Raw genomic sequence first — 13,907 nt, forward strand, 5'->3', positions numbered from 1 at the left:
GATATTAGGTGTGAAAACTAAGAAAAATAGTGAACTTCCCCTGATGGCTGCCTTAGTGATGGTCCCCCTTTGTTTACCCTTGCCCTTGTGATGGGGCACGAACTGGCCAATTGGCTGTGAGTGGTTGATTTTTGGCAGGCTGCAGGGGCAAAGGGAGTCAAAAATATATACTGTGAGCTAAAGTTTTTGGCTGACATGCAGTAGAACTGTGTAACCAGGAACCAGGAAGACAAACTTACAAAGAAAAATAGACAGTTCCTCAAGTGAAAACTGCCATCCAAAGGACTGAATAAAGCAATAAAGTGTATAAATGACAACGTAATAAGTGAAGTAGTTCAGAACAGTGATGCCTGCATAAAATCCACAGGATTCTCTCCAAAGAATTAAAGTAAAGTTTATTAATCTAAGCGCTTTCATTCCAAACAGGTAAAAAGGAACTTCATCAGAGATAATTAACAAAGTTGCATCACTTCCTTATATAATCAGACTAATTAAAACAATTAATAGATAATAAAAAATATAAACTGAAACATCTGCTACAAAAAAGCACATCACATAGTACTAACAAATAAGTACTACAAAAATTCAAACTATTTTGAAATGATTAGACAAATTGTTTAAAATGTCAGGATTAAATACAATAAAATAAACTCAATGATCTTAAGCCATACAAAGGGCGTTCAATTTTAAAATAGATGCTATAGAACACATATTGTTAAGGCCAAAAGAACCTAAAGCATGTAATTCAATCTGCCATAGTAGTTCCCTAACTTCAAGGGTAGTTTTCCACAGACCACTTCTAGAATTCTGCTTAACAATATGTAACCCAAAAAAAAATCTAAAACAAGGCCCTTCATGGGAATTAATATGTTTACATAATGCATTAATTAATATATGATTCTTAATTGCATAAGAATGTTCATATATAAACTCCTTAAACATTCTTTCCATTTTGCCTATATAAAACATTGAGCAAACTTGACAAATAGCACCATAAATAATACCCTTTGAACAACAATTAATATAAACCCATCATTTAACAAAACCAAAACCTTTGATGTTAACTCCATTCCCTTCATAAATGAAGGAGCATTTCAGGCATCTTCTACACTTAAACGAACCTACTTTGACACGATTGTGTGTAAAGGTATTGGATGCTGTGTCAGGTGTTGCCTCAGATGTTCCATGTAATTTTTAAGGCACCCATATTTATGGTACACAATGATTTGGCCTATACCGAGTGCATCTTTATTGATCCATTCCATATCAAAAATTTCCCAGTTTTTCCTAAAGTCAGCAGAGACAGCATCAATGTCGCAGTTGAATGTCAGTACCAGGCTACTGTTGTACTTACTGTTGTGTACTTTAACCGGTTTGGTCAAACCTTTTTGTGTACCTAGCAATGAAAGGAAGACAACTTCTGATCTTTTTTGGTGGACCTCATCAAAGATGTAGGAAAGGAAATCAATGGGCTAACCCCTTCTAATGAACATGGATCTCAACTTGTCGCTTTCTAAGTTAAACAAGTCTATAGTAGAGATCCATCCAGTGTAGCCTGACTAACTGTCCCTTAACTAGGGCTTTCTTTTGGTGATGAGGATGACAACTGTTATAGTGCAACAACATGTTAGAATAAGTAGCTTTACGATAAATATTAGAGACACATTTCTTGTTATCAAAATATTTAGTAATCTGTAAATCAAGATAGTTTAATGAACTCATAGAAAAGTTAATTATAAATTTAAGAAAATCAGCCACCCTTGTCAATGTATTATGTACCTTCATGGAATTAATTTTGGATAACAACTTTATTTATTTTGAAGGCATGATTTACAAACAGAGGACAGGTGTCATGATGGGGTCCACCTGTGCCCCAGTTTTTGCAAATATAATCATGGCACACTGGGAGCACACTTTCCTTTTTTATTCCGAAATCTGGCATTCTTGGTCTTTGTATGGCAGATACCTGGACGAACTGGTTATCTTTTGGCAAGAAACTGAGGAGCATTTAATGGAGGGTTTTTCATATATTAATAACACAACTGATTTTCTTAAATTTACGATTAACTTTTCTGATTAACTGATTGACTGTAATTCTCAGTGATTTACCAGAAAAGGAAAAAAAAATAATGAGGGACAGAGCAAAAATGCAAAACAAATTCAAAGACAACTTTGAAGTATGGACAGCAGGCAGAAACAAAGCTGCTTTACATTCTGCTACTGCTCATTGTCATATGGCACTGTTGGCTTTAATCATTAGACTCACTGTTACAGTTTTCTAATACCAGAAAGGTGCATAATAAGCTTTCACATCAGATAGGGGCATAATAAATATATATTTTGACTTTGAAAGATCAGCATTCTCCATGGGCGATATTTAGATTATTCTAGTCGGTAAGTATCACATTCATCTATGTAGTCAGTCAACATTATTCAGACCTTAATTCAGCATTGTTAATAGTTTGAAACAAGATCTTCGTGTATCATTATCTGTCTGAGCATGCTGTACATGTGCTTACATTGCAGAATGCATAAGGCTTGCTGCTTGACTGTGACTATATAGAAAATATGACCATGCACTTTATTTATTTATTTTTATTTGACATTTGTTAACCAGGTTTGTCCAACTGAGCTCGAAGCCCATTTTCAGTGGAGACCAGAAAGTTATACAATATAATAAAAGATGTGATTTAAGTTATACAAATAAAAGAAAAAAAAAAAGTAAAAACATGTAATGTGGGCAAAAAGTTAAACAAAATGACATTCACAATAAACTAAATAGAATGAGATCAGTTTAAAGAGAATTTGGCAATTTCAGTTGTACAAGACATGTTTTCAAAAGGTAGGCATGTAATGTACAATATAAAGGCAGCTAGGAGTCAATGTACCATAATAATGTCAGTATCTACAAACATACTTACATTGTTTTTAATTGTGGATGCATAGTAGCCAAAATACTGTGTTGGTTTAGCTACTCAAAGTTGAGAGAAGGCAGACTGAATAGAAGAGTAAGGATACAGTTATTGGAGAGGAAGAGAAATTGAGATTAATGGAAGAGTGGGAAAGGTTGGAGTCATGGGATAGATTCATGTAGGCTCCTGGCAAGGGCAGATCCACGAGCTTAAGAGAAAAAGTTTTAGTTGCTTTTTGAATTTCTAATAAAATTAGAAAATTTGTTCCAGGCTAAAGACACGTTGTAATTGTAAAGTATTTTTATTGCGTTTACGTATATCAAGGAGTTGTTGGTCAGATCTTCTGAGAAATCTAGTAGGGGTGTAAAAAGAAATGAGGGAGGAGAGGGAGAGACAGGCAGTAGGTTTGTGTAGGATGGAGTGTGCAATTTGTAGCTGTGAGATAAACAGTTGATGGGGGAGTTCAGGCCACTGCAGGTTTTTAATGCAATGCAAAGGTGTGATTTCAAAGCTTGGTTTGTTACGAATCTCACAATTTTATTGTATGTTTGTTCACGTTGGGTGGTTAATGTGGATTGTAAGCTTGTTAGGATAGGAGCAGCATAGAGAAAGCATGGCAGGAAGAAGGCCCTGGCTAAGTATAGTTTAGCGTCTGGTGTAAGGAAGTTTTTGTTCCAATACAGTATCCCAGTTTTTGATGCGTCTTTTGATGCACTGTTGAATATGCAGATCACATTTTAGTTGGTCATCTATTATGGTGCCTAGGAGTTTAGTATGTGGATCTACTTTGAAAATTGTGTTGTTTTACAACAGATGCAAAAGGTGGATTTGCAAAGTGAGAGTGATCTTGGCAGGAAGACTAAGAGTTTAGTTTTTTTATCATTAAGCCATTTTTCTACAGCAAAGAATGTGTTTTGTGTAAGTGAGTGGAGATGTGACATGTCAAAGGTGGTGAAGAAGGTCGAGTCGTCCACATATTGGATAAGAGTTGAGTGGTTGCAGGCAGTGTGAAGGCAGTTGGTAAAGATATTGAATAGAAGATATTGAATAGAAGACTTTGATTAAAAAAGAAAAAAGAAAACAAAACAAAATTAGTAGACACACAATACCGATTGCCTAATAAGGGAACTTGTCTGGTATACAGCGACTTCTACACTTTGATTAAAAAAGTTCACAGAGACTACGTGGATTATCTAATCAAGAATTCATTCTGGCATTTTTGAAATGATCTTTTTAGTAGATGCATAGCTTGCCATGCTGTGGATGCTCTTGGAATCAGTTTGTCATGTTCCAGTAGTAAATTCATGTAACTGACTATGAATGTCATTGTATCACAGTCATTGAGGAGTAATACTGTAGTTTATAAAAATGAAAAACTATGCTAGCACAGGTGGTATAGGAGGTTAAATTCCAGGTGACCACAGTTCATTTTATGGCTTAAGTCTTTGGTGGAGCTGTCCTGGGAGGATAGGAATAAGTGACCCACTGCCTTCTCACTCATCCTGGGGGGGGGGGGGGCAGCCGAGGCTCACCACTTGGATGACACCTAAAAGGAGCATTAGGTGTTACATCAGTGGCGTATGAGCCTGGGAACATATGATGCCACTGTGTATCTGCACATATCCATGAGGGATTTTGCCAAGTTGTTAGTGTCAGAGCTTAAATAATTGCATCAAGGGAGGGTGTAAATTAGGGGAGAGAATGTAACTTCAAATGACCAACAAACATAACTGCTTACTACTACTCAACTTTAATTGTGGGGAATTAATGAGCTGATTGGCCTAACCAGGCAGGAACAATTGGGCCATAGGGCTCTTGCCTAGCCTATAGATGTCTGTCTTTCTCTCTCACAGAACAAGTGGGCCAACTGGCTGCAGGTAGAGGAGCCATCAAGCCTTTCCAGTAGAATAAAATGAACAACTGTACACTGTGAGGGGATATCCTGTAAGATGGTAAAGGTTTTTTTGCTACAGTCTGAGTTTTTTGCTTCTGCATTAATTTGCATTAATTTGCATGTATTGTTTCCTTTGGCCCAGGCTTTATCCCTTCAAATAAAATACAGACAGACATCAGACTCCTCTGGGGTTTGATAAGTAAATTTATTGGTAAGCATATTCATATAGGTTAATTGGTTCATAGGTTCATACTAGGCTATCTGCCCTGAGGCAATTATAAGCCTAGCCCGATTCTGTATGGCTTATGCCACCCCTTGATTTGAGTATACTGTGCCCTTTAAGGTTTAGTTTACTGTGCCTCTGTCTAATAGTGACACGGGAGTAATCCCTGGGACAAACCTATGATCCCCCATCCACCTATTGAGATTCTTCTTGAAGAGATTCAGTGAGGTGCTCTGCCTCACATGAACTGGAATTCTATTCCAGAGCGAAGGGAGCCTCTGGGTTATGAACCTGTCCCTCCAGCAAGTTCTATTTATTTCTGTGCTGAGGTTCAAGTCCCTCGAGCATGTGGCTCTAAGGGATTTAGATTTACTGAGGTGGAGCATGTCCATTAATTCTGGATTTGACATAGCTTTGTATGTCAGGCATAGATCGCCTCGAAGTAGGCGGTATGCAACTGAGTAGAGCTGGAGTTTTTTTAACCGAGCAGCATATGGCATCTGTTTGAGACCCTTGATCCTCTTGGTGAGATACTTTTGGGGTCTTTCTAATTGCTGCAGGTGTCGGGTAAGGTACATCCCAAAAGGGGCATTGTATTCTATGATGGGCCTGATGAGGGATGAATAAATGGGGCACGATTACCTCTCTTGATCTAGATGTGAAACCCTACGTGATGAGGTGGGCTATGTAGAAGGTCTTTCTAACCACTTTGGCAATGTGGTTTTCAAAGGAGAGATTGCTATCAACCTGGGTCCCCAGGTCCCTAATAACTTTCTCTGTACTTAATGAGTTTCCGCCTATGTGGTAATTTGTGGGCACATTGTTTTTGCCAAAGGGTATGACTATACATTTTTTGGCATTTAGCATTAGACCATGGCACTGGCACCAGTTATCTGTCTCTGTGAGACCTTTTTGAAGGATGTTTTTGTCAGCTGGAGAGTTGATTATGGCGCCCAGTTTGCAGTCGTTTGCGAACTTGGTGAGCCATAGTTTGCCTGTACCTCGGAAAAGTATATACCGAACAAGAGTGGTCCCAGGACAGAACCCTGTAGGACACCACTTGTGACTGGTTTCGAGTCTGACATGGCTCCAGCAACTCTCACTCTGTGGGTTCTGCCTTTGAGCCAGTTTGTGACCCATCTTGTGACATAAGGGTTTATATTTAAGCTGGATAGCTTATCTATGATGCCCGAGTGGCGTATTGTGTCAAATGCCTTTGCAAAGTCCAGATAGGCTGTGTGGACTACCTTCCCTTCATCTATGGCTTTGTTGACTGTTTCGAAGAAGTCAACCAGGTTCAAAAGGCAGGATCTGCCCTTGACAAATATCTAATAATTAACTGAGTCTAAGAAAGCATTGTTAATTAAATATTGCCAGTCTTGTCATGATGGTTAGAACTGGAGAAAAGTGAAAAGATGACTGGCATTCTCTTTTTTTCTCTTCCAATTCAGGTGATTCCCAATATCAGGATATGCTGGATGGGTTTTCTCCCTGAAATTTAAAGATAGATAGATAGATAGATAGATAGATAGATAGATAGATAGATAGATAGATCAATCTTGATATATCCACCCTCTTTTCTAATCTCCTGGTCTCTGTTTCAGAACTATACCACTAAGAGGAACTGCAGCTTTTTTTTTAATTTCCAGCTTCCTCACAGTGCCACCTCTACACCTGGCCTCTCAGTTATTACCTATAGATATAGGTGACTAAAACACTGGTAGGCACAGTTTTTTATAATTTTTTTCTTTCTCCATCTTTACACTTGTTTTTATACTTGGTCTATATACCCTACCACTCAACTCTGTGGTTTTACATACTACTATCGACCTGACTGTGCCAAACTTGTACACAATCTTACTGTAAAAAAACGTAAAAGATGTTTTTTTTATTCTATGTATCTAATTTTAATTTTCATGCTTATGTACTGTCTATGTAAATATGGCCGCTGCTGTTATACTCCTTATAATTGCTTGTAATTGATTTGTGGAGCTTTTCTCCCCGAGCCTCCGCTGAAAATGGACATGTATACAGTCGGACTCTCCTCGTCAACAAATGTAAATGAAATAAATAAAATAAATTTATATAAGCATAGTTGCAGGTGATTGTTGCATTGACAGTTGAGTGTCTTAGTGCAAGAATGTGATGTAATGGTGCATTTCACTGCAATGTATTGTACTGTGCAAGCCGACATTCCTCTTTTCAGTGTTTTTCCCCCTTTTCTTCACTGCAATGAGACTGTGGAGTTGGTATAGATAATTTAACATGCTTGCAGGTGGGCCCCCTGCAAAAAAAAAAATATTTTTTTCGCCTCACTATTTTCGATATTTAGTTTTCGATAAATGGTGAGCTGAAAGAAAGATACTTGACAGCTTACAGGTTATGTGTGTGTGTGTGTGTGTGTGTGTGTGTGTGTGTGTGTGTGTGTGTGTGTGTGTGCGCGTGCGTGCGTGCGTGTGTGTGCGTGTGCGTGTGTGTGTGTGTGTGTGTTTGTATATATAAGGAAGCACTGCCATTGGTCAATTTAAGTTTTAGCCAACCTCTGTTTTGTCAATACAGTATGGTCAACAAAACAGGTGGTTGACACTTTTGTGAAACTGATACTTCCTTGGATTGGGGAATTTGCCCTTTCCTTGAGGTCTATGCAATCTCAGAGTCAGTATATATAATTAGCAGCCCCCCACATGGGGGGTGCAGGGGCCTCACTGTCAAAAAAAGAAAAAAATAATAATTTGCATGGTCTGAGTTTCATCCTCTGAGGATGTGCAGATGTGTGTCAATGTGTTTGTTGATGTTAGCACTTTCAATGTTAATGTGTTGATGTTAGTATTATCAATATTCAATCAATTTGCCTTGGCTCACTAAATCCATGTAAATATATATATATATATATATATATATATATATATATATATATAAACCCTGCAAAAGATCTAAACCTAAAAAAGCTCACATGAAAAAAGTCAACCTAGTATAGTCAACAAAACAATATTAACAACATTATTTGCATGCTATGAGACAAAATCTTAAAGGGTCTATAGCAGTTCATTGAAACCCAACTTCAGTGAATGGCCATTCATCAAACCTAAATCAGTGAATGACCATTCAATGAACGTTCACATCAGTGAACAAGTTTCCCAGGGAAGTGAGTTAGATGGCCAACACACCAACAGACACACACATCGCAGTATATCAAACCCACAAAGGTGAGGGATACACCCCCCACACCCCTATTTAAATATACGAACTCCAATATTGCACTATAGTGGGGAAAAGGGCAAATTTCCATATGTTGGACAATTAAATGACTTCCCTGGGAAAACATTCGCTGATGTGAACATTCTCTGATTTGGGTTCTATGAATAGCCGTTCACTGAAGTTGGGTTTTGACGTACTGATATTGACCCAATCTTAGAGTATGTTAATAAAAAATTATGATTTATTTTTTAACAAAAACTATTATTGTATAACCTATAAACATTTTAAACTATACATTATGAACAAAATTAAGTATAACAACTATATACAAGTCAAAGAAAAAAATGCATATGTATGTTAGGGCAAATAGACTATACAGACTTTGTACAAAAGCCATAAACAGAGGATCCCAAAGTTATCGGGGGGGGGGTCTACTTAACTTTATTGCCAATTAGGCTATCTAAGAGCAATTTCCTTAATTCAGTATAAGTATTGACCTTCAGTGAATCAGGCATGGCAGGTGAAGGACCAGTCATTGTTTGGCATAAAGCTAACTATTAAAGTTTCTGTAATCCTGCCCATGTCAGGTTTGCAAGGGTTTTCCACTGACTAGCAATGGCTTTGCAAAACAAAGGTCATTCAATTACTCATATCTTGACAGCTGCTGTATCATGTAACAAACCTGATGGAGATCCAGGAGGATCTAGAAATTGACTCTGAATTATCTGGTTCTTGAGACCATCCCCCCAAATTGCACCTTTTTATCTTAAAGAATTGTTGTTTAGGGACATCAACTGCATGAACCATATTAGGTAGCACATAAGATGAATAACCTCTTGTGTTAGGCTAATGACCCAGAACCCAGCATGTGAAGAAACTTGTATTCCTAGCTTCTGACAGAGACACTCAGATAATCTCTCCAACAGGAGTTGCATTACTGTGTACTACCAAAATGTATGCCACATGGAAGGGAAACCAGAAGCTAAACAGTTTGAAATGGGTGTGTACCCACACTTTAGACTATTTGCTGAAGAAAAGTAACCCCCCTGGAGAAATAATATCATCTTTTCATAATAATAGGGCTCTTTCTGTATATTTCTTAGTAAGGACAAGAACCTCCTTCTCTTGTTGACTATCTATGGTTATTCTGCTAACCATTATAACCCGTTGAACCTTGATAATTGTAATGACTTCTTACAAGAAGTCAATAGAAAAGTGCTGCTTTAACAGACTTTGAGTCTGCTGAACCTATCAGTAAGACTGTCTCTTCATTTATTTATTTATTCATTTTATTTAACATTTGTTTACCGGGAATGTCCGATTGGGTCAGGAACCCATTTTCAGTGGCGGCCTGGGGAGAAAAGCTTCAAATGATACATGAAAGTTAAGACATTTTACATGAACAAGACAATAGTAAGTATTAATGCACACATTGAATACTAAATAAGTACAGAGCAGTAGATACAATAATAAAATGTGTACTAGGTAGGCAATACTAAATAAAAGTAATGTGGTAGATTAAAACTTTTTTTTTCTCAGGTAGGATTAAGATAAAGAGTGAGGGTCAGGCAGAGGGTCAGAATATTAGAAGCAATCATATGCTTAGAAGAATAGTAGAGTAGGATGGGAATATTTAAGGGTGTAGAAATGCATAAAGTTTCTTAGTTCTATATGGTAATGGCTAGCGGATGAAATTCATGGTCTAGGGATCTCCAGATGTAGAAAAGAAAGGCCCTAGAGAGTGAATGGAATTCACCTGTTAGGGAGAGAACAGGGGCATGTCTGATTACAAAGAAAATGCTTTTTAGGATGTCAATACAAGGGCTCCAAAATTCCATGTTTATTTTGAAAACTGTTATAAAACTTGTCAAAAAGCAAACAAACTATTCAACATAACACTGAACGGCTGCTTTCATCTTCATGAATTGACATCATCAGAACCGTCAAGAGTTTGAGTGTATTTCAAAGGTAGTACAATGGTAATTTGGAAGATTATGGAAAAATGTATACACAAACAACTCATGCACCACTTAATTTACAATCACCTCATGGCCGATACCCAACACGGCTTCCACACACACCACAGCACAACCTCAGCCCTACTAGAGTTTACCAATACCATAAATAATAACTGTAACAATAATCACATATCCTCAGCCCTCTTTGTGGATCTTTCCAAGGAATTTGACATGGCGGATCATCAACTTTTGATTCACACCCTGCAATCTTTCTGTCTAAATTCCAATGCCATTCAATGGTTTAAGTCCTACCTCAGTGGGAGGCAGCAGGCTGTTCTCTGGCAGAACAAGCTCTCCAACCTATTTCCTAACACCCTTGGAGTGCCACAAGGCTCCATATTAGGACCCCTACTGTTTTCCATCTTTATAAACAACTTATATACAGTCATCCCGAATGTCAGCTGTGTCCAGTACACTGATGATTCCACCCTGATTTGCTCAGCCACATCTCCTTCAGACTTAAGGTCTGCCACCCAGTCCACCTTTAGTACTATAGAAAACTGGATCTCCGAACTTTGATTTTTGCTAAATCCCCAAAAAACTAAAATGTTGTTATTCTCTCCAACACAAAGATCTGCTCCATTTACCTTCATCATAAATGCAAAAGATGGCACAATAATCACCCCCGACTCCTCTACAAAACTATTAGGAGTCATTATCGATAATAACCTAAAATTTGACCTTCATGTAAACCAAATGATCAAAACCATCAATAAAAAACTTGGGTCACTGTATAGAATAAAAATCTTCCTAACCCCTCCAGCTAAGGTTGCCAGAGCTCGCTCTCACCTGATTTCAATACTTTTATATGCATCCCCCCCTTCCCTCTAATCTAAACAAGGCTGTACTTAATAGACTGTCCGCCTGTTACAATCACATTGCCAGGTTTGCCACTGGTCTGCCTTTTAGAGCACACCACTGCATCAACCTTAAACAGCTTGGGTGGCTAGAACTTTCCAGTCTAATCCAATATAACCTTATGATTATGGCTAATAAAATCCTCTATTATCCAGATAACACACCAGCTCTTAAAAATATTACAGCAATCCAAGACTTCTTCGATCCTCAAACAGACTGCAAATTCAGACGATTAAAATTAACAATGTAGCCGGTGACTCCCTCTTCGCTAACTCTGCAGGCAGAGCCTGGAACCTACTTCCAGCTGACATTACTTTGCTCTCCTCCCTATGCCAATTCAAAGCTAAACTCAAACAACATCTAGCACTGAACTGGCTTTGCCACTGTAACAAGCCTGGCTAACTCTCATTATGAATGTGTATAATCTATTAATCAAAATACTGTTTAATTTTTCCCCTGATTGTCACCAGGGGTAACTCAAGCTTGTGATATTGTCTATTCATGTCTGTTTATGTTGTTTTTGTAAATATCATATCTGTAATATGCCTTCTTTGTTATTACTGTATCTGTCTGCCTTGGAGCTTTTCTCCCCGGGCCTCTGCTGAAAATGGGCATTAATCCAGTCGGACTATCCCGGTCAACAAATGTAAAATAAATAAATAGAATAAATAAATAAATAATTATTATAATTATAATTATTCTTGCTTGCCATGTAGGAGACCAGGGTTCAATTCCCTGATGGTGGGTAAAGTTTTTTCAGTTTTAGCTCTTTTTTTTTTTTTTTTTTTTTTTTTTACAATTAATGAAGGAGTATTAGTACGCGTGTCTTTTTTGCATAAAACAGCTACCATTGGTTGTTTTTAAAAGTTGTGTGAGTGAAAAAAAATGTTATTTATAGGTCTGCATAAGTTTGACTGATGTTTATGATGATGTCAGTTCATTAAGACGAAAACGCTCAACCGTTCAGTGTTATGTTGAATAGTCTGTTTGTTTTTTTGGCAAGTATTACAACAGTTTTCATAATAAACATGGAATTTTGGAGCCCTTGTGTTGGAAATGACCGCTGAATTTTGTTCTTTCTTGGATTTATTGTGTATTCAGTGCTCAGGCTATTTTTGTTTTTTTTTTTAGGGTGTGTTTGAAGATATTAAAGCATTCAACGGTAGCAATGTCTTTTGGCACAGAGTTCCAGAGCTTGACAGTAGCATGAGAGTATAGCACTATCCAGCTCTTTTGTTTGGAATGTAGACGGTTACGAGTTGTTTGTTTTCAGAACTGAGGGCTCTGGTAGGGATGTAGGGTTTTAGGACAGATTTGAGGGATGGGCATCTATCAGGTGTATATATCATTTTATGTGCTGAGGACAGCTGAACTAGGTTTAGGTGGTGTGTGAGTTTGAGTTAGTTTAGTTCTATGCAGTGATGGGAATGGTAGGAGTAGCCTGTTATGGTAGCAGGCTTGGAGCTTGTTTTTAAGAGAATATTGTGAATTGGTATATAATGGGGCTGCATATTAGAGAGAAGAAACAGTTAGGTGTTGCTGAGGGTTTTTCTGGTGGAGTTATCCAAGAAAGTTTTTTGTCTGTAGAGTGTTCCTAGTTTGTTGTGTTTTTTTAATGCTATTGTAGATGTGGTATTTGAAAGTTATTTTGTTGTCTGTGGTAACACCTAGTAGCTTAGCTGAGGGAACTCTTTCAATTTCTGTGTTATCCTGAGAAACTATTTCAAAGTCAGATGAGACTGGTTTTGCCAAGAAAAGCAAGATTTTTTTTTTTTTTTTTTTTTAGGATTTAGGAGAAGCTGGGCTTCTCACAGCCATGTATCTATTCAGGTGAAGGTGGTTTGGGTGCGTTGCTGGAGTTGTTGTATGTTATTAGAGGAGGAAATTATGGTAGTGTCATCTGTGTATTGAATAATGGAGCTAAGGGGTGTTGAGGTGTGAAGGTTGTTGGTGAAAACATCGAAGAGTAAGGGTACAAGTATGGACCCTTGTGGTACCCTGGTCGTGTGGGTTTGATATTGGGATAGTTTATTTTACCATTTAATGCATTGTTGGTTGTTGGGTAGGTAGCTTGCAAACTATTGTAGGGATGGTGGATTCCTAACACCATGTCATTCATCTGCTCAGGATAAAACAGATGAACATTCGTGGGTTCAGCTCAAGCAGCTGTATTACACACAAACACATCAGGAATGAGGCTTTGTAATTTAAACTTAAATAAACATAAACAGACTGATTACTATACTCACATGTTAACACTCTGGCTGTTCTCTCAAAATGGCACTGCTGCTTCCATGTGCTCACAATTTATATGCATGTGCCTACATAGGTTCATAGATTAGTACGAAGCTAACTGCCCTTGCAAGCCATTTTAAGCCTAGCCAATTATCCCTTTTGAGGCTCAAACCCTGCACCTTGTGTTTGTAAGGCAAACACCTTAACCATTTTGTTCACCCTCCTAAACCTTCTGGAAATATTTCTTAAACATACATACACATGCTCTGTTCTACATTTTTGACAATATCTACTTGGCCATATCCTTTAGATGTTTGCATTCTCACAACTTCTCCTTGTCTTAATGGTCCAATAGGTTTGCTGGACTTATTGTAATACAACTTTTGTGACTGACGTTTTCTCAAAAGTTGAGCCTTGACCATTCTGTTGTTCTTTACAGTTAGTACTAACAATTGTTTACTCATCGGCAATGTTGTTCTCGTCTGTCTGGATATTAATCTCTGAGCAATTGAACCAAGAACATTATCTTAAGGAATGTTTCTGAGACTGAGTAAATTAAGAAAAACATT

At 37.7% G+C, this 13,907-nt stretch overlaps 1 protein-coding gene across 3 annotated transcripts in view; it reads right to left on the bottom strand.

Moving 5' to 3' along the window:
• Nucleotides 1-13,907, bottom strand: part of LOC122805468 (cationic amino acid transporter 2-like) — a 509,319-nt gene that overhangs the window by 257,471 nt on the left and 237,941 nt on the right. The window lies entirely within an intron of this gene.

Source organism: Protopterus annectens, chromosome 6.part1 (genome assembly GCF_019279795.1).
Source record: "Protopterus annectens isolate FY-2018-M chromosome 6.part1, PAN1.0, whole genome shotgun sequence".
NCBI classification, from domain to species: domain Eukaryota; kingdom Metazoa; phylum Chordata; order Ceratodontiformes; family Protopteridae; genus Protopterus; species Protopterus annectens.